We start from the raw sequence: 26,487 nt of genomic DNA on the forward strand, positions 1-26,487 counted from the left end.
CCAACTCACAAGAAGATGGAGGGGGACGGGAGAGGAGTGATACACCGTGGTTATAACAGAAAAATAAATTATAAGAGATGGAAAATAAATCAAAAATATTAAGGGCAGGAGCCAGAGAAGAGAAGGAGAGGACATGTGCAGACCATCTCAGGAAGAAATGAACCTCAGCTGCGAGAGAAACGCAACCATGAAGAGACATCATTAGAAAAAAATGTTGGACATGGGGACAACCAGCAACAGGCTTTTTGACAACATTTACAAGCTAGCACGCTCAACATGCAGTTGTGTTTTTGCCTGGACAAACTCCCAACAAAGAACCATAAACTGCACCATGAGCAACTTAATACGACCATGTGCTGAGCTTGGAAACACATGGCCACTGATGTCGTCTCTGTCGATGTTCCTCAGCAAATTAATTACGAGAGAATAATTTCAGTTGAGACTCCTTAGTCGTGAGACAATGACACCACAACAAAACTGTTATACAATGAAAGAAAGAGAAAAGCGGTTGTTTCATTACTGAGTAGACCGTAAAACAAACAACAAAAAAAAATGTTGTGTTAGTGAATGTATACTGCCCACTAGTGGAGAGGGTCAGTTGTTGTACCTACTACACTGTGTGTGCATGTTTCAGTACATGTTACAAACAACTTTATAATAACCAACACCAACAAATTACGGCCGCGACCTCACATAACCACAATCAAGGAAGTCACATTCCACTCATCTAATGGTCATTATGGTTACAACTAATGACTTAACAGTAAGATACTAAATGCTTATCTTCACTTGGATAATTACACTGAAAAACACACGTCCTTACCATCAGAAAACTTTATTTCACTTCCAAGAATTCATGTTTTCCTTTCACTGTATTTTGTTTTTTCTAGATTCATAGAAATTTCCTGTTGCTCTATCTTCGGCTGTACTGCTATCGCCGAAAATACTCTTTATCCTACCCTACTCTGCTATCATGTGAGCGGCTTCTTTTGCGACACGGTAAATTTGCCTGTGCACCTAAACAAAACATTCTTGTTTTACCTAACACCTCTAAAAACAATGTTCAGAATGCCTCCAGCGTTGCTATCAAAAGTATTCAGCTTTGGTGAATGCACCAATTAACATTACTCTTTTAAATCTCTCATGCCGAACATAGGACATGCAATTGCTTGAAAAATTAATCATTTGAATTCGATAAAGATATAAGTGATTTTGCCTCATTGAGAAAGCCATGTACATCCTGCCTATGCTGGTGTTCATGCTACGTTAAGAAAAACATGGCAAAGATAAAGGCACGGCCCCAAAAAGAAAGACAGTGATCAGATTCTGAGAGACAGATCTAATGAAGATTAGGAGGACTAGATCTTTTGGAAGCTCCCAGAACAGGCTAGCCACTTAAAAGAGCTAGTTCAGTGTCATCTTCCACAACGTCACTTAAAGAAATAACGATCACATACAATGCTCGTTCATGTTAATGTAAAGTGAGACAACAGATTACTGTTTTAATTTTTGAAAACATACATGCCTATTGTAACAGTAGTGAGAGAACTGCGATGTAGAGATGAGAAAGTTGAAGAGTATTTCAATAGGGAATGTAAAGGGGTCAGGGATAGAATGAAAAGGGTTTAGGGTTAAGAGAAAAGGGGATAAAATTAGTAAAGAGATGGTATGAAAATGGGTTGATGGAGACTTGAAGGGGGCACAAGACGGGCTGATATAGAGGAACCTGGAATTGATCTCAGGGTGAGGACATATCTCAGGAACTTTGCATCCTTATCCAGGTTTCTGTGAATGAAAGTGAGAAAGAGAAAATAGAGAGAGAGAGAGGGAGAGAGAGAAGTGGTTAGACACACTTGTCAGAGGTAAGGCATGGGAAATAGAATGAATTAAGAGGGCGGTGGGTCTCCCAAACTTAAGTATATTAACTTCATTTAGTTTTGTATTTATGTTATTTTCTCATCAGAAGACTGATGCACCTTGAAACAAAGATCAGAGATTGAACAGACCCATCCGGCAGAGAAGAGCGTGAGAATTAAATAGTACCAGTTAGTACAGGCCAATACTAATTATGCATTGAAACCCCAATTCCACCTCCCATCTTTCACAATAATTCCCTTGTGTACCCAACGTATAAAGTCACGGTGCAAGTCCTGTCTGGACAAGGCTTGGACATTTTACTGTACCTCATGCTACTGTGGCTGTAAAAAATCTTATTTACTGTCCTAGTACTCTGGAGTACAAGTTAACATCTGTGATCAGCCAATGCAATTAAAATGATGTGCTCCCATGTCCATAGTGGTCCTAAACGAGACTGAGGAAATTCACTATGCCATTGTACAGCATGCTACAACTCCAGAAAAACCCGGTCTACTCCAACTTCACATCAGCTGATTTGCGCGCAGATACCTGAAGAGGATTGTGTTTAACATGGCAGTCAGACCCAGCAACCGTGCAGGTGAGCCAGCTCTTCACAGGGGAGAAAGCTGTTGTTGTGTTAGGCTAGCAAACTTTTTAACTACAACTACATACAGACAGCATTACAATATGACCGCCTTCCAAACAGTTGTAATTCCATCAGAAATGGACAGGACCATTGAGGGTGTCCTGTGGTGTCTAGGCAATAGGTGTTGTTAGTTGGGGGGCAAGTGGCCCTGTGTGATCAGCATCCCACAAGCACTTGATCAGTTTGGGATCGAGTGAATTTGGAGCCAGGTCAACGCCTTGTGACCATACCAGGTCCAAGAAGTTTTCCCCAGCAGAACACAGCGAAATTATTACAAAGATGCATCAATATAATTCACACTCCAGTCCAGTGGACATAATGTTCTGACTGATCGGTGTATAATTCATAGATATAATTGCAATGAGTTTTATGTTTTTATTAGTACTCCCTAACGATCTTGTTTCCCATTTTGTGCATACTACTTCTAGATCAACCAGTCAGCAGCATTGAGCGAACCGGTGTACCAGCAGGGTTGATAAAAAGCACAGAGTGATGAAGACTACACGGTTCAGCAGAGTGAGATTAAAGACATTCATTCAGACAGACACGTGCCAAGATTAAAGCATCAACATTCATTTAATCTTTTTACTTTGTTGACCAGACTAACAAAGTAACATATTGTCATGGTCCCAATCTTTTCCTGTGCTTCCACATCCTCGTTTTTGATCTCTCCCAAATCACCCATTACGCTCATTAGGCATTCACTCTGGGCAGGAGACCGGTGGACCACCTGATCCAGCTGCTGCCAATCACCAATCAGTGCTCTTTAAAAGGATTGCTGTGACTTCCACCAATGCCAGATAATTTCACATTTGTTGGTCTGGTGCCACATTTTGAACTGAGAAAGTTAGAGAGGGAAACCTCCTGTTGTGAGAACATTATTCAGTATCGTGTCTTTTTCCTCTTTTGTGGATGTCCCTTCCTGCTGTTTTTCAACTCCTGTAGTTTGCCTTCTTGAATTTTTGTTTTTTGTATTCTCCTGCTTAGTTGTGTAATAAACTGGATTTGTTAACTTTACTTGAGCTCTAGGTCTCCTTGCATCTCTCTGGTCGACTCTGGCGAGACGGTTTCACATTGACAGGCGCTGGGATCAGACTGGTCTACCACTTAATCTTGTGTTTGTTTTGTGGCATACAGGGAGGTGTTTTACCTGATCTAACCAGAACTAAACATTTGAAAAATATGTTCTGCCATTCAATAGATGCATGTTTGTACAAAGACTTATGTAGTCAACATAAAGACAAAACCCATATTCTGCATGATACTAATGATTAGCATCTTAATTCGGTAGTGGGAGTTCGTTCAGTGAATCAGAAGCTGTAGCAGAGATGCAAACTACACCTGGTACAAGGAGAACCAAACACTGATTAAATGGATCATACTCATTTATCATTTAACCTCCAATCCTGTTCTGAAGACAGAGGGACCTACTAACTGCAAGTCTTGGAAGTCCTGTACTGATGTGATTTGTTGCTTAAAGCCACAGATGAAAGAATGACTAAATTTTGCTTTAGTAATGCTACCAAGAAACCTACCAGTCCACTCATGCTACAATAACCTCCAGTATAACCTCCTATTGAAAGAGACTCCAGACCATCAGGGTACTAATGATTCAATGCAGGGGTGTACATGTCTGCAAAAAATCCCCAATTGTCCACCATCACAATTTGTCTTGTTTGTTATGCTTGTCCCGTGTATATTAGGTATTGATTAATACAGATGCAGAGAAAGATGAATTCTCTCAAAAAAATAAACACGTTGCGAGCAGATCCGCAAACACGTAGTTTGAGACATAGCTGCAGTCTCCCTTTTACTGCGCGCAGCAGAGGGCGACAATAAGCAAGAAGTGGAAGGAGTTCAAGCTCTTTAATAAACAAGTTTAAGATGATAAAGAACTTAAACAGTCACAATTCATGAAAACAATGCTATTGTTCTGATTTTGAATTTCTCTGTTAACAAATACTCATGATGATAAAACTTTTCCACTCTGCAAAAGAAATAATTATAACCATGCGCTACTATAATTCTATTTCCATCCCTTACCTATCCATAAAGGTGTGTCCTAAAACTGCAGTTAGCATCGGGTCATTGCGAATCTGCCTGTTAAGCCTTTTACCGTAGTGATGATGATAAATGGATTGTTTGAACACCAACAAATGGTTCCATTCTCGAGGACTTCAGTGATACCCGTTGTCGAGTAGACTCATAGTGGTCAATCACATGAAGTGCCTATCCTAGATATATTCACACATGTCACTCTATTGGTTCAAGAATCATTTGGAGATTTGGTACGCCATGCTCAGCACTGTTCACAACTAACACTACGTGGTTTTACTTTGCTTCGAGCTGACATGAATGAAGATTCAACAACAGCGGTCAGACAGATCTTCATCATCACTGAGAATACAGAGCTGAACAGAGTAGTGGTGTTATTACAGTCCATGTCATGATGTCATGACTCCAACTCACCTGATGATTTTATGTTTTGATTTACTGTTTTATGTCAATTGATCAGATGATTAAAAGACAGACGACATGTGTGATTGAAATGTAATAAATGATCCTGATTTCCTCTTACAAGATCTCAATTTTTTAAAGAATTTCACAACCAATAAAAATTTAATCAGTATGTTGCCTCCGTGGTTCCAGATGCTAATCTCCTTTGTTCTGTTGAAACAGTGGAAAATAAAAGCATGTTCATTTTTCCAGGAAAATAATTGACTGTCCGGTTTGGGAATCATGGATGGCATTTTAAATTTTATGAATAAATGGATTTGTTTGTCCATTGGATTCAACATAGAAACATTCACTGAACAAAAATGTAGTAGCAAGTGAGAGAGGTGACCACAGCACCCTGACAAGAAACATGACGACTAAATTGCAGCTGAATAATCCCCTCAACACAACAAAAAAAAAAAAAATAAAAAAAAAAATGCCAACATAACGATATCCACCACACGCGTAGAAGTCCAAATATCACTAGTTTGGCGACAAGGTTAGTTCCCCATCTCCCTGCAGCAGAGGCGAAAGTTTATCATAGTTGAAGATTTCTGACTGGTCCTGTGCACTGAAATGAGGTGATCACAGAAGCTTATTTATCAACTTCCTCCAGCAGTGGTGCCAACCTCTGTCTTAAGATCACCACCATCATGCCTGTACAAAAAGAGCCCCAACAGAACTCACTATTTTCACCCCTGTGGCACTCACAAGCCTATGATGAAATGCTTTCAAACGTCTGGTAATGCAACACAATGAAGAAATGTCTTGCTGTAGATCTTAGATCCACTAAATACTCATACAGCAGCCCACAGAGCTCAGAATATGCAACTCCAAAACTTCACCAGGCTCCCCCTCTCACTGTCTCACCTTCAGCAGTAGAAGGGAACCTTGCAAACAACAACATGCACCCTAATGTATTGGACGTACCTGCTGCGTAGAGAGTAACCAGTAGAGCTGAAATACCCTCAGTGTCCACGTTTGCTGATGTCCTCCCATCACCACCCCTCGACAGAACTCAGGATAACCATCCTCCCCACCTCATATCTCATCCCAAACCACAGAGGTACTGTGGAAAGCATCCTCACCTACAGTTTCACCTCCTGTTTAGCCAACTCTAGCGAAAATGAAAATAAAAAGCAGTTGAACAGAACTGTTGAAGACATGCCAGCAAGATTATCTGTGGATTCATATTATTCCCTCCGGTCACGAACACTAAACTCCACCTGTACCCCTGCTTGTTGAAGTCAGCACTGGCGTCCAATGAAGCCACGTCCAAGAAGGGTGTCTTCCTCAGAGCTTATCAACGACCATGCCCCCCTCCCTGAACTTCATAACCCTCACACTCCCCAACCTACTGACAGTTTAAACCACTGATAAAATAATGAATAAAAGTGACTATAATAGTTGGACTTTAAGGGTAACGAGGATTTAAAAAAAAAAAAAAAAAAAGAAATAAAAAAATTAAGCTTTTCAATTCATCTCATGGGCCCGATTAGACACCATGGGAGGTTTTTGGCCTGTGGGCTTTATGATTGACACGTCAGGTTGCAGAAGTTCTGATGGAAGATGAAGCTGATGATGGTTCTGTTCAACTCAATTCAGAAAAAAGATAGCACTACATCAAGCCTGATGGAAACACATAGGAATCCTAAATTATATATACACATACTGATGATCTTATGTGACAGTTTGGAGTATAACAGGAATCATGGGCAGGTTGTGATTGTTCATCTGGTAAGAGTGTGACAACTGGAAGGAGGACATGAAGACTGGGGCATTATGTGTTTATGGGAGCTCCCAGGTCTGATACACAGCACTCCAGACCATAAGACTGGGCTGGTATTGATGAGCACGACAGCAGATGATAAGCTTAGAACTCCACAGGTCAATATTCAGTCACTCCAGACCAAGACACCGCGCAAGACATGATGGAGGGGGAGGGAAGGGGAAAGGAGAGGTGAGACACAGTGGTTAGATAATAGAAAAATAAATTATAAGAACATAGAAAATAAAATGATAAAGATATTAGAGGGAAGGAGCCAGAGAAAGACAGAGAGAGGACCATGTCCTCAGTGCACTCGTCCTCCCCTGCAGCACTAGGCCTATAGCAGCATAACAAAGGGAAGGTTAAGTCGCAGCACTAACTATAAGCGTAGTCAAAAAGGAAATCTGAAGCCTACCTTAACCGGAGAGACGTGGTCTGCCTCAAACCCCTAAACAGGGAGCTGGTTCCACAGGAGAGGAGTCTGATAGCTGAAGGCTTACCTCTCAATCTACTTTTTTAGAAACTCGTGGAACCAACAAGTAGACGCTGTCACATAGAGACTTTCAGATATTATGGGAGCTAGGACTTTCAGGGCCTTGTTATGTAAGGCCGAGGATCTTAAATTCAAATCTAGATTTTATATGAGAGCCAGATGAATGAACAAAGCTCCACACTGCAACCCTTCGGCAAAACGAACACACTTGACAATGTAATCATAAAAAAAAAAGTCTTGTGGTATAAAAAGACAACAATCGGCCTTATTCGTCATTTTTCTGAAAATCTCTCTGAGAGAAATACTATTGCACAATAAAAGAAGCATAAATACATAACTTAAGAACATTAACTACAATGAGACACGCCAAAATAAGAAACACGATCATGAGTTTATTTCATGTATTTACTGTGTCATCTTAAAGGCCACACAATCATGTAGTTAGTCAACAGTAATGTGAAAGGGAACTCAATCCCAAACGATTCAGAACCAATAAGTGTCACGTGTTATTTCTCTTCTGTCTAGATTGCACTTCTAGTTATTGACCACTAGCATGTTCCTACTCGAACACGATTCACTGAACCTCAGTAATGAACCACTTTTTGAAGCTTCAAACTAAACCTCGATCATCAACCCTACATAAAAGTAGAGTCTAGTCATAAACCTGTTCCACATTAAAAGTTCAGCGTAACACAACCCACACCACTTTACTGATTAAAACTCCTCAGTTTAACTTGACAAGACGAAAAAAACAAAACAAACATGAGACATCACACTCTGCCACAACACACATGCTGTGTATGTTTAATTACTGACCTATTACCTTAATATGCAAAACAATAAACAAGGAATGTTTAAAAACCTACAGCTAAATGCTCCCTTGATGACAGGAGAATTATTCGACAATGAGACGACTGTTCACGCACACACATTAATTTAGAAGAACGAAACTCTTAGAATCATTGCACTTCTTGTCACAGCAACAGGGACCAAGAATAGAGTCTGCCTATCAGGTCACATCCTCTTTGTGAGCACATACATGTTGCTCCATTCAGACACTAGGTAACCGTAGAGGATGTTTTATTTAGGCAGCTGCATGTGTATTACCTTCAGACACAGCAGAGAAGAGGAGCCACCAACATGAGGTTTAAAGTAGCAGAAGCTGGATTTGTCGTCTTCTCTCTCCTCATCAGGTACTTTGAGTTTCTGTTTTTCACATTTCACTGAAGCTGTAAGCAGCTTGTTGTAGTGAGATAAATACTTCCTGTATAATGAACACAGACATAAACCACCTGTTAAACCCCGTGAAGTTTGATTTCTGTGTTATTGCCAGAGCTGTTTATTTCATTTACATTTCATCAAATGTTCCTCAATCTCAATGAATTTAGTCACTGTGTCGTTTTATATGAGATACTCATAGATAAAATGAGTTTTCATTGATCATACAAAGCATTACAATGACTTCACAAATCACCTTTCAGTCATTCAACAAGTCTCTGTCCATGTATATATTATGACATGTATCATCACAATTATTAGTTATTATAAAAGAAACAAAAGTTAATACTGTGTGAAGGAGTTCACACCTGCACTTCACGCAGCAAAGTAAAAACACTACTTCATATTTTATGTCACTTTCTTTTTCACCTGAACTTGTCCTCTTCCGTTTGTCCTCTTCAGTTCATCTGTCTCATATCTCTCATGTTACACGTCATCACTGTTCCATCACTGCATCCTCAGAAGAGTCTGTGACGTCCCTGCCTCAGCTCACGTACACCATTAACTGTAAGAATCATCTTTTTAAAAAGCACAACAGTTAATTGTGGTCCCTCTGATGTTTCTCTGTGTTCCAGTGTCTAACTTGTTCCAGACTGATCATAGGAGTGACTTACTCTTCTACTCAGATTTGTGCTGAAGACAAGGATCAACAGTGGAAATAAGCTGCAACTACGACGTACCAATCCCAGAATAATGACAACGTCACCAGTGTCGGTATGCAAAAAGCTGTATGTTTACTAAAATGGAAGGTGGTGAAACTGTGGATCTGATGACAACAGAGAGTTTTCAGGTCGTGTCAGTATCACTGTGATGAGAACAAGTGCACTCTGAGAAACTCAACTCTTTAGAGAGAGAGACTCAGCTGATACAAGTACCAGATTCACAACAAACCAAAACAGGAGGGAAATATAACTGTTCACCTGGAGTCACTCTGACTAGTCACATGTAATAATTTCCTCCTCCACATATGTCAAATGTGAAACAATGTCAATTACTGTTACTGACTACTGATGAATTGTGTTTATTTAATGGGTGACAACATTTAAAAATGATATTCTCTGTTCACTTCAGTTCTCCATGTAGAGGCCAAGAAAACAACAGCCAACATGGCACTCCTCGCTGGGCTAGGTGAAAGTGTCGGAGCAGGTGTCGTCTATCTGAAGATTCCTTACGTCCCTGGGTACACAGAATGGAGTGAACATGAACAAAGGACACTGATTCGCTTTGATAACAATACATTGAATATGAGAACAGTGTTACCTGTGCTGTTAAAGGATCTGATAAGTTTCTCCCTCTCCCCACAATTGTGAGTTTACTTCATCTTCCACTAACTCAGTGTCATCTCTGAACCAACCATCATTGTCATGTTTCAGAAAAACCACATTTCCTCTTCCCTCTTCTCTTCTTTGATCCTCTGCAGGGTATAGATTGAATGTGTTTCAAATCATTTCTTCTTTCTTTCTTCTTTCAGGTGTCCTTCATCAACCCTGCTACAAAGTGACCTAACACTGACATAATCATCTGTGCCATCGAAGGTTCATCAGTGGAACATTTCCTGCACGTACAGTCTTATAATTATGATGATTGCTATTGTGTCAAAGTTCTGGTTCAGTCATGATCGTAAGTCGTCATGGATGAATTCGCTCACCAGCCTGATGACCTGAGTAAAGACACCCAGTATTCAGGGTCGTTTCTGTCCTTTGAACCAGAAGACAAGAGATCTACTCTGAAATCACTAACCTGAGAGAGAGTGATTCATCTGAGTAATCACTTCAAATCAAGAACGACAGTTTGAGAATGGAGGAATGATTTACCTGGAACAACTCTGACGGTCACAGGTACTGATGGAACACTAACTGTGTAGCGTGATGTACGTGCATTGTGTATTTAAACAGATGTGACATTACTGTTTGTGTTGTCATGTGCAGGCTCTTGCAGGTGCAGGTGACCAGAAAACATACCAGTCCAGTCATTCCCTCAAACTGAGGCAAGCTCAAGTTCTCATAGCTGCAGTCCATCAGGTCGTCTTTAACGTCAGTAAGAACCAACAGAGAATCAGGACATAAAAACAAGGCAAACTTCATACTTGACAGACAACTTATCTCCTGAGACACCATCGTAATCCTGTGCTTTCAGGGACATGAGGATTAACCGCACTTCCTTCATCTGTGAGTTTTACTTCACTCTGGCTGGTCAGACCTCTACTAGACTCCTGTATCATATCGGACAGTTATTTTGGTTATTTACTTCAGAAGACACTGATCTTGACATATTTTCTAGAAATGAGTAAACTGCAACAAACTGCGCGATGTAACCACTCCAAGATTAACATCAGGTGTTGTCTTTAAAGTGTTTTCAGTTCACACTTTAACTGACAGAAAAACCTTCAGAAACTTCACGTTACACACAACATAATAATCTGCCAATACTATTTCCAGATCCACAAAGCTTTCACCTGATCAGTGAGTCCCTCTGGTGAGTTATGGAGGTAAGTTCAGCTGACTGTGACCTGTAGCATGATGCTAACCCCAGCAGCTAAATACACCAGGTACAATAGCGTAACCCACTCTACATTCCTCTGGGACCAGGAAGGTATTTAATCATTCACCTCCATCAGCGCTACTCTGAAGGACAGAGGATCGTACACTGACAAGTCTGAGGTCACAGTCTGTGTCTGTAATCATCAACGTCCAGAGAAAGTTAAACATCAAAAGTCTTGTTTGTCAGCTGGATTAAAGTTGAATGGTATGAACAGTTGGATTCAGACTATGATTAAGTACAGCTAAAAATGACTGAGTAGTTTCTCTCTCATATATCTCCTCCATATCCTCCAAAGCATCCTCTGTATCAGTGAGTCCCATCTGGTGAGATAGTGGAGGGTAGTTCAGTGACACTGACCTGTAAGCAGTAGATGCTAACCAGCAGCTAACTACGCCTGGTACAAGGAGATGAAGACTCAAACCAAAGCATCAGGACAGATCTTCACCATCACTGACTTCAGACCCTGAACACAGAGTGATTTATATACAGGTTGAAGCCCAGAACAGAAGAGGACCGCTCCTAACTCCACCTTACACCTGGTTGGTGTAGTTGGAAAATGAACATTAAAAACAGTTACTGCAATCAGAGATTATCAACAAGTCACTACACGAGAAAACCACGAGTAAAATTCTAAAACAATAACATCTCCTGTCAGGATTTTTTAAAGACTGGTCTGTTTCCTGTCGCATCAATCTAAACAACCAACTCTATTACTGAGACACCAAGACCTCATCATCAGTAAATTGTCCATTTGAGGACAAATTCCAGTAATACTGAATGTCCACATATTAACTTGGGTGTGCTGGTGCTGATTCCTCTTGCATCTTTTGATTCTGTGTATGAGGTAAGTCTGTATTCTTTTTTTTTATTTTAACAAATCAGTCCCTTTATTAAAATTTGTAAATTATTTGTCCTCATTTCCTTGGATTCCATCCAGGAATAAGAAACTCTTCACTGTGACTGAACCAAATAAACCTGTGAGGCTTAGAGTGAGAGAGATCAAGCATGTGAACAGAAACTGATTATACAACCACAACTGAACTGTAATGTGAACTGTAACACAGAACAAATCCAGAATAATTTCATCAGTGTAAACATCTTTGAATATTTAATGTCTTAAGTCCTGATACTAAAATAAATAAATACAGCACATGGTTAAAACAAGTGAAGAGAGAGAGTACTGAGAAATATCTCCTTTTTACTATGCCAACACCAAAACCCAGACATGACTCTTCTATTTCAAAGTAGAAGTTAATCTAGATGGGCACATTATGAGTGTGTGGTTAGCACTCGGATGCCCCCCTCCACGCGGCGAAGGTCTGTCCAGGTTGAGTCCAGGTTTCAGCTCTTTTTCTGTTTGCAAGGTGGAGACCCCATAGAACGACTGAGTTGTTCAGCACAACCCACAGATACTCACCTGGGAATTTTGGAGGCCATGTCATCACAGCAAACCAAACCAATTGTCTAGCCATCACAATTTCGTCCCGTTAAAACTCACTGAAATCCTCATATTTGCCGCATTTGTTCTGTCTTCTAACTGAGGACTAAATGTTCACTACCACCCACTAACAGTGCCATGATCCAAGAGAGAATATCTGTGTTATTTACTTCACCAATAAGGGGTCAAGATGTTATGCCTGGTCCTGTGTATATTATTTACATTTAGGTTGTGAGTAATTCAGATAGAGAGAAAGATAAATTTCTCAAAAAAACATGATGAACAGAAAAACAAACACAAACCTGTAAGATGTGGACCAATCGTTTTGCAGTTCCTCTCACTGCACAGAGGCGTCATTTATGCAAGAAGTTTGTGTGATTTCAGCTGTAAAAAACAGTTTTATGATAATAAAGATTCATAACTAAACATAATGTTTTGTTCTGAGTTGTCCTTCTTCAAAATTTTCTCAATATCAATGATATAACTTTTCCACTCTGTGCATTAAGTAATTATAACCACGTCACATATCATTCTAATACCATCTCTTACTACCTATCCTTAAAGGTGTGTCCCTACAGTAAGCAGCGGGTCATTGATGCACCATACAGCGACGTTTGAACTTTTTTATGTAGGGATGGATATTGAGGTTTAGTTTAAGTTTCAAAAAAAAGGTATCATTACCCAGAGGCTTCAGTGATACGCTCAGCGGCTCGGTCGAGTTAGACATCTAGTGGTCAATAAAATGAAGTGTACTCGAGAGGTTTAAGATTCACACATGTTATATTGGTTTATGAAATCGTTTACAGAGATAATTGCCATGCACGTTACTGTTTACAGCCTACACAACCATGGTTTGTATGGCTTTAGAGCTGACATGAAGACGCACCAAAAAGCTTTCAGACAGATTTTCACCATCACTGTATATCAGAACCTGAACACAGGGAATTAGATACCAGTGAAGCCCAGACATAAGGATATGTCCATAACTCCATCTCTCGTATGATTTATCAGATTATTATATTAATCCTCCACAGGGCATTTTAGATAAACTTTAAAGAAAGTTTCATTGAGGAACTTGCTTCATATTCGAGGGTTTGATGATATTACATCAAATGAGATAAAAAGGACAACAGACCTGGTGGTGTGATTGTAAAAATGTGATAAATGGTCCTGAAACTTCTCTTTACAAATCTCAATTTCTAAAAGAATTCCACAACCCTAATATTTCCTTACTCTCACATGCGGGAACCACTGGTTCAGATATTCATACACTGCAGACCAGAAACCCTCACAAAAAATGGAGGGGGAGGGAGGGAATGGGAGAGATTGAGACACAGTGGTTAGTAATAGAAAATAAAATTATAGCGAGCTGATGGGAAACGCGTAAATCATAAATATTAGATGGCAGGAGCCAAGAAGAGCAGAGGAAGAGGACATGTCCTCACTGCATCGTCCCCCCTGCAGCCTAGGCCCTATAGCAGCATAACTAGGGATGGTGTAATGTCCAGCACTAACCTATAACTTTGTCTCAAAAAGTGGAAAGTCCTGAAGCCTGACCTTAAAAGAAATAAGATGGTGTCTGCCTCCTGAACCCAAACTGGGAGCTGGTTCCACAGAGAGGTGAGTCTGATAGCTGAAGGCTCTACATCCCAATCATTCTTTTAGTAACTGTAGGAACACAAGTAGACCTGCACTGAGAGATCGTAGTGATCTGATGGAAGAATATGGAGGATGAGGTGTTTTCAGATATAGAGGAACTACGGCCTTTGAATTCTAGACTGAATGAATGAAAGCAAAGCTTCCACACTGTAGCCTCCTTCTCTGGCAAAACTGACAAACACTCCCAATGCATTCAGAAAAAAAGTCTTGTATTAATTAAAAAGAGACATCTACCACCATTGCTCATTTTGATATCTCTCTGACAGAAATGCTATAGTCAAAATAAAAATGAAAACAAAATAACATAAACTTTAATGCTTTAGCCAACTACATTAGACACTTTAAAATATGAAACATATGACATGATGTTTTATTTCATGTTCTTTACCTGTGTCATCTTAAAGCCACACAATCAGTGAAGTGTAGTCCAACAGTAATGTTGAGATGGTGAATCAAATCCCACACGATTCATGAACCATAATGTCACATTGAATTCCTCTTCTGTCTAGATTGTATTACATATTATCCACCATAGTATGTCCTACTAGAAAACCGATGTCTCTGAAACTGAGCAATGAACCACTTTTTTTGAAGCTCAAACTAAACTCTCGATTCACACCTCCCAACATAAAAGTAGAGTTCAATCATAATCTGTTTCCACAACAGAAATGTCAATCATAACACAACCAACCATGTCTTTACTGATTAAAACTCCTCAGTTTAACTGAACAAGAAGAGAAAACAACACAAACAGTGGAGATCACACACTGTCACACCACAACATGACTGTGTATGTTAATTACTGACACATATTTGACTTAATATGCAAAACAACAATCTGAATTATATAAAAAACTTCAAGCTAAATGCTCTCTTGATTACAGGGAGTATGACTGACAAATGAGACGACTGTTCACTCTCACACACATTACATTTTGAAGAAGGAAACTCTTGAATCATTGACACTTCTTCACCACATGACAGGACAATAACAGAGTTTTGCCTTCAGACCACATCCTTCTTTGTGAGCACATTCATGTTTGCACGTTCAACACTAAGTAAACCGTAGTGGATGTTATTTAGGCAGCTGATGTGTTGTACCTGCAACACAGCAGAGAGAGGAGCCACCAACATGAGGTTTAAAGTAGCAGAAGCTGATTTGTCGTCTTCCTTCTCTCCTCATCATGTACTTTGAGTTTCTGATTTTCACATTTCACTGAAAGCTTTAGCTGAGCTTGTTCAGTGAATTAATACTTCACTGTTAAAATAACCACCGACTAACAGGCTGTTAACTCTGTGAAATATTGGTTTGATTCTGTTACTGGCATAGCTGATTCTTGATTTAAATAGGATATTCATTAAACGATCATCATTCATCTTAATTAAAGTTGAAAAGCGTTTCAGTCAATTGATCAAGCATGAAGATACCACTCATATTTATCAATGTTCCACAATCTCAATGACTTAGTCACTGGTGTCGTTTTGTAAAGATAATTTCATTGATTAAAATTTTTATAAAATATTTATTATTGATCATGAAGTCATTTATATAACTTCAAATCACCTTCAGTCCATACAACATATCTCTGTTCATGTATATATAATAAATTATCATTACAATTATCATTTACCTGATAGAAAACACAAGATTATACTGTGTGAAAGGATTCACCTGCACTTCACGCAGCAATGTCATAAAAACAAAAACTACTTCATTTCTATGTCACTTCCGTTCTCTGAACTTGTCCCTCTTCCGTTGTACCTCTTCAGTTTCATCTCTCATGTCTCTCATCGTTAAATCATCACTGTTCCTTCACAATTGAGATTCCTCAGAGAGTGTGACTTCCGCCTCAGCACACGTACACATTAACTGTAAAATCATCTTTTTAAAGCACAGCCAGTTAATGCAGTCTCTCTATGTTCTCTGTGTTCCAGTGGTACTTGGTCCAGAACTGATCATGGAGTGACTTTACTCTTCTACTCAGATCTGTTGCTGTAGAAGGATCAACAGTGGAAATAAGCTGCGCTACACGTACCCATCCAAATAAATGACAACGTCACTGTGGTTTGAAAAAGCTGTATGGTTTACTAAAATGGAAGGTGATGAACCTGTGTATCTGATGACAGACGCAGAGTTTTCAGGTCGTTCAGTATCACTGTGATGAGGAACAAGTGCACTCTGAGAATCCAGACCTTAGAGAGAGAGACCGCAGCTGAGTACAAGTTCAGAATTCACAACAAACCAACCCAGGAGGGAAATATCTGGTTCACCCTGGAGTCACTCTGACTGTCTCCGGTAAGAATTGTCTCCTCCACAATGTCAGATGTGAACATGTCATTACGTCTACTGAACTTATGATAATGTGTGTATTCAATGGTTGACAACAGTTAAAATATATTTTCTCTCTGTTCACTTCAGTTCTCCATGTAGAGGTTAAGAGAACATAGTCCGATATCGCACCACGCTGGGCAGCATGGTGAAGGTCGGAGCAGGTGTCGTCATCTGCTCGATTCTACACGTCTGGTACAAAATGGAGAGACATGAACAAAGAAACTTATTCAATTCAACAAATCTTTTGAATGGGGAGAACAGTGTTTCCTGCTGTCGGTAAAGGATCTGAGAAGTTTCCCTCCTCCTCCAGAATGTGAGTTTTACTTCAGTCTTCCACTAATTCAGTGTCATCGTCTGAACCAACCATCAGTGTCCTGTGTTTCAAAAACCACACTTCCTCTTCCTCTTCTCTTCTTGATCTCTGAAGAGTCTCAATGGTTTTAAATGCTATTCACAAATCGCGAGTTCATCTTCATCTTCCTCTTCAGGTGTCCTTCATCAAACGTGTAAAAAAGTGACTTTACACTGACAGAAGCATTTGTGCCATCAAAGGTTCATCAGGGACAATTTCCTCCCACATACAGTCATTATAATTATGATGAGTCAAAGTCCTGGTTCAGTCCCTGATCGTAGTCGTCAGTGGATGAATCGCCTCACACCTGAGGACCTGAGTAAAGACTCCCATATTCAGTCGTGTTTCAGGTCCATGAACCAGGATAAAAAGAAGATCCAACTCTGAGAATCACCTAACCGAGAGAGAGTGATTCATCTGATATCACTTCAAATTCAAGACACACACGGTTGAATGGAGAAGTGTTTACCTGGAAACCACTCTGACTGGTCACAGGTACGATGAACACTAACTGTGTAGGTGAATGTATCTGTGCATTTGTGTAATTAAACAGATGTGACATTACTGATGTGTGTCATGTGCAGCTCTTGGCAGGTGCATAGGTGACCAGAATAATATCAGTCCCATCAGTCCTCAAACTGAGGCAGAGCTCAAGTGTCTCAGTCAAGCTGCAGTCCATGTGGTAAACGTCTTTACGTCTGATCAAGAACCAACAGAGAAATCAGGACAAGCAAACTCTACTTTGACAGACAACTTCTCCTGGAGACACCGTCCCTGTGCTTTCATGGACATTGAGATTACCGCTCTCCTTCAGTCTGTGCTTTACCTTCACTCTGGCTGTCATACCTCTACTAGACACTGTATCATACTGACAGTATTTGGTGTTTTTACTTCAGACACTCATCTTAATATATCTCTGTAGAGGAAGTAATGTTGCACAAACTGCAAAATCTAACTGTTAAGATTAATATCATGTTTGCTTTAAAGTGTTTCAGTTTCCCTTTAACTGACGTTGATCAGCTTCAGAAACTTCAGAAGCATCACACCATAACAACATAATCATCTCCATCTATCTCCAGATCCTTCAAAGCTTCCCTCTGTGTCAGTGAGTCCATCTGGTGAGATAGTGGAGGGGTTGATTTCAGTGACTCTGACCCTGTAGCCATGAAGATGCTAACCTCAGCTAACTAGCACCTGGTACAAAGGTAACCAAAGAGCACTTCCTCTGGGACCATGAGTATTTTATCATTTCAACCCCCACTGCTCTGAGGACAGAGGGATCTACTACTGCAAGTCTGAGGATCAACAGACTGTGTCTGTATTCATAGACGTCCAGTGTAATAAACAATCACTAAAGATCTGTTGTCAGCTGTACAAAAAGTAAAGAAGATACAGTTGGATCAGACTGTGATGTTTCAGTACAGTTAAAAATGACTGTGTAGCTAGCGACTCTATATACTCCTCCGATCCTACCACAAAGACAATATCCCTCTGAATCAGTGAGATCCATCTGGTGAAGATAGTGGTAGGGTAGATTTCAGTGACTCTGACCTGTACGCTTGATGCTAACCCACAGCTAACTACACCTTGTACAATGAGAATGAAGAATCAACCAAAAGCTTCAGGACAGAACTTTCACCATCACTGACTTCAGAACCTGAACACAGAGGATTTATTACTGTGAAGCCCAGAACAGAAGAGGACCGTCATAACTCCCCTTACATCGACTTTCATAGCAAGTAAGTGTTTTGTTAGTGAATATATACTACCCACCAGTGACGGGGTCCAGTGTTTACCCCTACTAACCACAATGCACATTTTAGTAAAGTTCCAAATCAACACTGTTGACCCGGTGTCCCGCCTCTTCTCATTTTGGGTCATTAGGTCACAACTAATGACATACCATGTGTCCATGCAGTGTGTTTGAATTAGAAGGGACCTGCGTTTGCCAGATTTGGAAGAAGGAAACTTCCAACTTTTTGCGATCAACAACTGTTGAGTCAAGCTTGCTAAGTAAGACTAGCACGCGAAAAAGCTAGTATGGAATGATATCAGACTCCACAACCATCAAAGATTTGACAATCTTGAAACCAGAGGAGTGGTCCCAAGTTGGAAGGAGCGGGCACTGTGGCTCTGGAACTTCGTCTAAGTGGCTTTCATGATAAAAAGCTATCGGCAGAAGCCTTCAAATGCATGGCAAGAACTCAGTCTTGGAAAGAGCGTGTAAACTTTGCACACAGAGTGAAAATGAGTACAAAGCACAAGTACTAGACACGAATACAAATGTTCCTTTTCAGTAGAAAAGCCTGTGCAAAGAACAAAAAGATAAAAGTGTAAAGTGCAATCCAGCCAGACAAGGGAGCGACGTCGATGAAAGAGGTGCAGTCAGCGTCTGTGCACAGTAAAAACAACAATGTCCCTGCACATGTGAAAACTGTAACAGTGAGACAGGTGATTCCCCACACCAAGAGAGACTGCAGGAACAGAACAGTAAGGGAGACAAATATGAACTGCCACCAAAAAAGTCATTCAGAGAAGATGTTGCATTTTTGTGCCTCAGTTAACTCACTAGACCTGATTATGGTTGGGTGACAGAACTAAAGATAAAAACAGCTCAAGATAACACAAGGCAGACATAACAGTTCTCTTTTTCTCCCTGAATCAGATATGATGCATGTAAAGCTTTCTCACCATTGCAGAGGTCTGACAAGTCTTATACTGGTATATTATGATGGTCTGCCCTCAAGGTGCTTATGCATATGATATTCCTTCAGCACCACAACACTCCCGATATCCAACTGAGATGTCAAAAATACTGAGGCTTACTGAGTGCTGTGCCAGATGGATGATGTGCTTGTCTAGCTCAGTACAATCCAATGATGGCTCACCTTTAGAATGGCTTAAAAGACCTGTAGGGGGAATGGAGTGCTGAGAAATGTGAATTTTCAAAAGCCAAATTCCTGGGTCAAGTTATCAACGCTCATGGCATCAGAACTGATCCAAACAAGTTAAGAGCGGTTGAGACGATTCCTGGACATGGTGAACCATCTCAGGAAGTATCTACCTCAGCTAGCAGAGAAAACGCAGCCATTGAGAGATCTGAGAAAAAAATGTGTGGACATGGGGACAACCCCAGCAACAGGCTTTTTGACAACATTACAACTGAGCTCAACAGGCAGTTGTGTTTGCCTGGACAAACTCCCAACAAGGAACCATAGACTGCACATGAGATTAATACGACCATGGCGCTTGTGCTTGGGAAACACATGGCCACTGATGTCGTCCTGTCGATGGTTCCTCAGAAAATTCGTTAGAGAGAATAATTTCAGTTGAGACTCCTTAGTTGTAAGACAATGACACAACAACAATACTGTTATACAATGAAAGAAAGAGAAATGTGTTTCATACTGAGTTGACAGTAAAACAAAGAAATGTTGTGTTAGTGAATGTATACTGCCCTCTAGTGGAGGGGGTCAGTTGTTGTACCTACTAACTGTGTGTGCATGTTTCAGTAAATGTTTCAAACATCTTTATTAAACTGGAGTCACCTCATCTTATTTTGGGTCATTAGGTTACAACCAATGACTTAACAGTAAGATACTTAAATCCTTATCTTCACTTGGATATTTACACTGAAAAACACACGTCCCTACATCAGAAAACTTTATTTTTTAAGAATTCATGGTTGCCTTTCATTGTTTTTTTCTAGATTCATGGAAATTTCCAGTTGCTCTATCATTTGCTGCTGTCCTGCTGATCGCCGTAATACTCTTTCTCCTACTCTGCTTCAGGTGAGCGGCTTCTTTTGCAACACGGTATATTTGCTGTGCACCTTAAACTAAACATCCTTGTTTTTCTTAACACTCTTAAAACAATGTTCAGATGCCTCCAGCGTTGCTATCAAAGTTATTCAGCCCTGGTGAATGCACTAATTAACATTACTCCTTTAATATAAGGGCATGAATTTATTGAAAAATTAATCATTTTGAATATTCGATAAAGGATATTAAGTGATTTTGCCTCAGTTGTGAAAGCATGTACATCCTGCCTATGCTGGTGTTCAAGCTGTGAAGAAAAACATGGCACAGATAAAGGCACGGTCCCAAGAAGGATAGTGATCAGGTTCTGAGAGACAGTTCTATGAAGATTAGAGGACTAGATGCTTTGGAGCTCCAGGAACAGGCTAGTATTTAAAAAGAGCTGTGTCAGTGTCATCTTCACAATCGTACTTAAAGATGTACGATCACATGTGACGCTTGTTAATGTTAATGTTAAGTGAGAACAGATTTTATTTTTGAAAACATGCATGCCTATTGGTAGACAGGTAGTGAGAGAAATGGATGTAGAGATGAGAAGGTTTGAAGAGTATTCAAAGGGAATGTAAAGGGGTCGAGGGGATGGGATGAAAAGGGTCATATGGATAAGAGAAAAGGGGATAAAAATTAGTAAAGAGGATGGGATAAAAAAGGGTTGATGGGAAGACTTGAAGGGGGCACAAGACGGCTGATGATCGAGGAACCCTGGGATTGAGACTCAGGGTGGGGACATGTCTCAGGAAGCTTTGCATCCTTATCCAGGTTCTGTTAATGAAAGGTTGAAGAGAAATAGAGAGAGAGAGAGAGAGAGAGAGAGAGAGAGATAGGGTTAGGACACACTTGTCTAGGTAAGCATGGGAAATAGAATGATATGGGGTGTGGTCTCCCAAACTTAAGTTATATTAACTTCATTTATTTTGTATTTATGTTTATTTTCTCATCAGAAGACTGATGCACTTGAAACAAAGATCAGAGATTGAACAGACACCAGTCGGCAGAGAAGAGGTGAGAATTAAATAGTACCAGTAAGTACAGGCCAATACGTAATTATTCACTGAAACCCCAATTCCACCTCCCTTCTTTCACATTATTCCATGTGTACCCACGTTAAGTCACGGTGCAGTCCTGGCTGGACATGGCTTGGACATTTTACTGACCTCATGCTACTGTGCTGTAAACATCTTATTTACTGGCCTTAGTACCCTGGAGTTAATTATGTCTGTGATCAGCAATGCAATTAAAATGATGTTCTCTTGTCCATGTGGTCTACAGACTGAGGAAATTCACTATGCCAGTGTACAGCTTGCTACAACCCAGGAAAACCAGGTCTACTCCAACTTCACATCAGCTGATCTGCGCAGATACGAAGAGGAGTGTGTTTACACGGCAGTCAGACTCAGCACCCGCAGGTAAGCAGCTCTTCACAGGGGAGAATATCTGTTGTTGTGTTATCTAACAAAACATTTTAACTACAACTACATACCGATCAGGCATAACATTATGACCACCTTCCAAACAGTTGTAATTCATCAGAAAATGGACATGGACCTTCTGAGGGTGTCCTGTGGTTTCTGGCAATAGGGTGTTGTTAGTTGGGGGGGCAGAGGCCTCTGTGGATCATCCCACAAGCACTTGATCAGTTTGGGATCTAGGGAATTTGGAGGCCAGGTCAACGCCTTGTGACCCTACCAGGTCCAAGAGTTTCCCAGCAGAACACTGAATTATTACAAGATGCTCAATCTTATTCACTCCAGTCAGTGGTCATAATGTTCTGACTGATCGGTGTATATTTCATATATTGCATGAGTTTTAGTTTTCATTAGTACTTCTAAGATCTTGTTTCCAATTTTGTCATTTCCTTCCTAGATCTACCGATCAGGCAGCTGTGGAGGACCCGGTGTACAGCAGGGTTGACAAAAACCACAGAGTGTGAAGACATCACGGTTCTGCAGAGTGAGATTAAAAGACATTCATTCAGACAGACACGGCCAAGATTAAAGCAGCAACATTTCATTTATACGTTTTACTTTGTTGACCAGACTAACAACTGGAAACATATTGTCATGGTCCTGCTTTTCCTGTACTTCCACTTCCTCATTTTTGTTCTCTCCCTATCACCTCATTAGGCTCATTAGGCTCACCTGGGCAGGAGACTGGTGGGACCACCTGATCCAGCTGCAGCCAATCACCAATCAGTGCTCTTTAAAAGGATCGCTGTGACTTCCCTCCAGTGACGCATAATTTCACATTACTTGGTCTGTGCCAGCATTTGAACTGAAAGTTTAGAGAGGGAAACCTCCTGTTGTGAGAATTTGTTCAGTTTCTGTGTCTTTTTCTTCTTTGTGTGATTTCCTTCCCTGGAGTTTTCAACTCCTGTAGTTTGCCTTCTTGAATTTTTGTTTTTGTATTCTCCTGCTTAGTTGTTGTAATAAACTGGATTTGTTAACTTTACTTGAGCTCTAGGTCTCTTGCATTCTGGGTCTGACCTCTGGCGAGACAGTGTTCACATTGAGGCTGGGATCAGACTGGAACCATTTAACTGTGGTTTGTTTTGTGTGCATACAGGGAGGTGTTTACCTGATCTAACCAGAACTAAACATTTGAAAAATATGTTGGGTATTCAATAGGTGCATGGGAAGTTTGTACAAGACTTATGTAGTCAACATTAAAGAAAACCCATATTCTGCATGATACTAATGATGCTCTTAATGAGGTAGTGGAGGGTAGTTCAGTGAATCTCAACTGTAGCAGTGATGCTAACTACACCTGTTACAAGGAGAACCAAACACTGATTAATGGATCAGAAGCAATTTATCATTTAACCTCCATCAGTTCTGAAGACAGAGGGACCTACTACTGCAAGTCTGAGAAGTCTGTACTCATGTGATTGTTGCTTAAAGCCCAGATGAATGAGATACTAACTTTTACTTTAGTAATGCTACCAAGAAAACTCACTTAATGTTACAATACCCTCCAGTTGAACCTCCTATTGAAAGAGACTCCAGCCATCAGGGTATACTGATTCTATGAAGGGGTGTACATGGTCTGCACCAATTGTCGAGCCATCACAATTTGTCTTGTTATGTTATGCCTGGCCCGTGTATATTAGGTTTTGAGTAATACAGATGCAGAGAAAGATGAATTCTTCAAAAAATACACACGTTGATCGATCTCAAACCTGTAGTTTGGACATAGTTGCAGTTCCCTCTTACTGCAGCAGAGGGCGACAATATGCAAGAAGTTGAGGAGTTCAGCTGTAAATAAACAGGTTTATGATGATAAAGATTTTAAACAGTCACTTCATGAACAAAATGTTTTGTTCTAATTTGATTTTCTCTGTTAACAATTACTCATGATGATAAAACGTTCCACTCTGCAAATGAAATAATTATAACCATGCCCTATATAATTCTATTTCCATCCCTTACCTATCCATAAAGGTGTGTCCTAAAACTGCAGGTTAGCAGGGGGTTATTGATCCACCATAAAATGGCCTGTTTAGCCTTTTACATAAGGATGGATGATAAAAGGTTTGTTTGAACATCCAACAAATGGTTTATTCCTCGAGGCTTCAGTGATACCGTGGTCAAGTAGGACATCTAGTGGTCAATAACATGAAGTGCTATCTAGATATATTCACACATGTCACTTATTGGTTCATGAATCATTTGGGATTTGATACGCCATGCTCATCACTGTTCAACTACACTACGTGGTTTATTGCTTCGAGCTGACATGAATGAAGATTCAACAAAAGCGTCAGGACAGATCTTCACCATCACTGATAGCAAACCTGAACAGAGTAGATGTTATTACAGTAAAGACCAGAACAGAAGAGGATGTCATGACTCAATCTCTTGTATGATTTCATGTTTTATGTTATTGTTTTTATGTCATTGATCAGATGATTAAAAGACAGATGACCAGTGTGTGATTGTACAAGTAATAAATGTCTGACTTCTCTTTACAAGATCTCAATTTCTAAAGAATTTCACAACCATAATAATTATCAGTATGCTGCCTCCCGTGGTCCTGATGCTAATTCCTTTGTTTCTGTTGAAACAGTGGATAATGTGAAGCAATGTTCGGTTTTCAGGAAAATATGTGAGCTGTTAGGTTTGGAATCATGGGTGGTATTTTAATTTTGTGAATAAGAGGATGTGTTGTCATTGGATTGAACATAGAAACATTCACAACAAAAATGTAGTAGCAAGTGAGAGAGGGAACCACAGCACCTGACAAGAAACAGGTGACGACTAAATTGCAGCTGAATAATCCCCTCACACACACACACAAAAAAAAAAAAAAAAAAAAAAAAAAAAAAATGCCAACATAACATATCACCAAACGGTAGAGTTCAAAATATCACTAGTTTGGACATGGTTGCAATTCCCTCTCCCTGCAGCAGAGGGCAACAGTTAAGAAGTAGTTGAAGATTCCTGGCCGGTCCTGTGACACTTAAGGCTGCAGGACCTGATAACATCTGAGGACGTGTCCTAAAGACTGGACTGAACAACTGAATGAGGTGTTCACAGACTTTTTATCATCTTCCTCCAGCAGTGGTGCCAACCTGTCTTAAGATCACCGCCATCATACCTGTACAGAAAACCCCTACAGACCTCTCTGATTTTCACACAGTGGCTCTCACACCTATGATGAAATGCTTTCAACGCCTGGTAATGCAACACATAAAGAAATGTCTCCCTGTAGATCTAGATCCACTACAGTACTCATACAGAGCCCACAGAGCTCCATAAGATGCAACTTCCACCATGCTCCACCTCTCACTGTCACACCTTCAGCAGAAGAAGTGAACCTTGCAAACAACAACATGCACCCCTAATGATTGATGGACTTGCTGTAGAGAGGACCAGTAGTGTGAAATACCTCAGTGTCCACATTGCTGATGACCTGACATCACCCTCCACAGACTCAGGAAAACCATACTCCCCACCTCGTATTTCATCCCAGTTCTACAGAGGTACTGTGGAAAGCATCCTCACCTACAGTTTCACCTCCTGGTTTGGCAACTGCTGCGAAAATGTAAATAAAAAGCAGTTGAACAGAACTGTGAAGACAGCCAGCAAGATCATCTGTGGTCCACTTCCCTGCTTGTTGGAAGCAGCACTGCGTCCATGAAGCCACGTCCAAGAAGTGTCTTTCCTTAGGATGATCAACGGACTGCCCCCCCTCCCTGAAAGGCACCCTCACTGACCGCAACCTCCTGACAGTTAAACCACTGATAAAATAAATGAATAAAGTGGACTATAATAGTTGGACTTTAAGGTAATGAGATTAAAAAAAAAAAAAAAAAAAAAGAAATAAAAAAATTAAGCTTTTCAATTCATGCTCTGGGCCCGATTAGACACCGTGGAGGGTTTTTGGCCTGTGGGCTGTATGATTGACACGTCTGGTTGCAGGTGAGTTCTGGATGAAGGTGAAGCTGATGATGAGTTGCTGGTACGATATGTCGACGCTTTCGCGGCTCGTTAAGAAGAGGGTGGTTCTGTTCAATTCAATTCAAGAAAAAGATACATACATTAAGCTGAAGGAAACAGGTAGAATCTAATGATGTAACACATAGCTGATGATCTTATGTGACAGTTTGTGAGTATAACAGGAATCATGGGCCTTTTGGTGAATTGTTCATCTGGTAAGAGTGGACAACTGGAGGAGGCCATGAAGACTGGGGCAGATGTAGTTTATGGAGCTCCACAGGTCTGATACACAGACTCCAGACCATGAAGACTGGGCTGGTTGATGAGGCCACGACAGCAGATGTAGCTTAGAACTCCACAGGTCAGATATTAAG

The 26,487-nt window shown here is 40.4% G+C and overlaps 1 protein-coding gene and 1 long non-coding RNA gene across 3 annotated transcripts in view; one reads left to right on the forward strand and one right to left on the reverse strand.

Moving 5' to 3' along the window:
* LOC125003711 (selection and upkeep of intraepithelial T-cells protein 2-like) overlaps positions 1–26,487 on the reverse strand; it is a 148,949-nt gene that overhangs the window by 19,218 nt on the left and 103,244 nt on the right. The gene's annotated exons all lie outside the window — the stretch shown is intronic.
* Positions 22,285–23,126, forward strand: LOC125003741. The gene is made up of 2 exons (XR_007112268.1): positions 22,285–22,628; positions 22,802–23,126. It is a non-coding gene; the product is annotated as an uncharacterized LOC125003741 (long non-coding RNA).

Source organism: Mugil cephalus, chromosome 2 (assembly GCF_022458985.1).
Source record: "Mugil cephalus isolate CIBA_MC_2020 chromosome 2, CIBA_Mcephalus_1.1, whole genome shotgun sequence".
Lineage (NCBI taxonomy): Eukaryota > Metazoa > Chordata > Actinopteri > Mugiliformes > Mugilidae > Mugil > Mugil cephalus.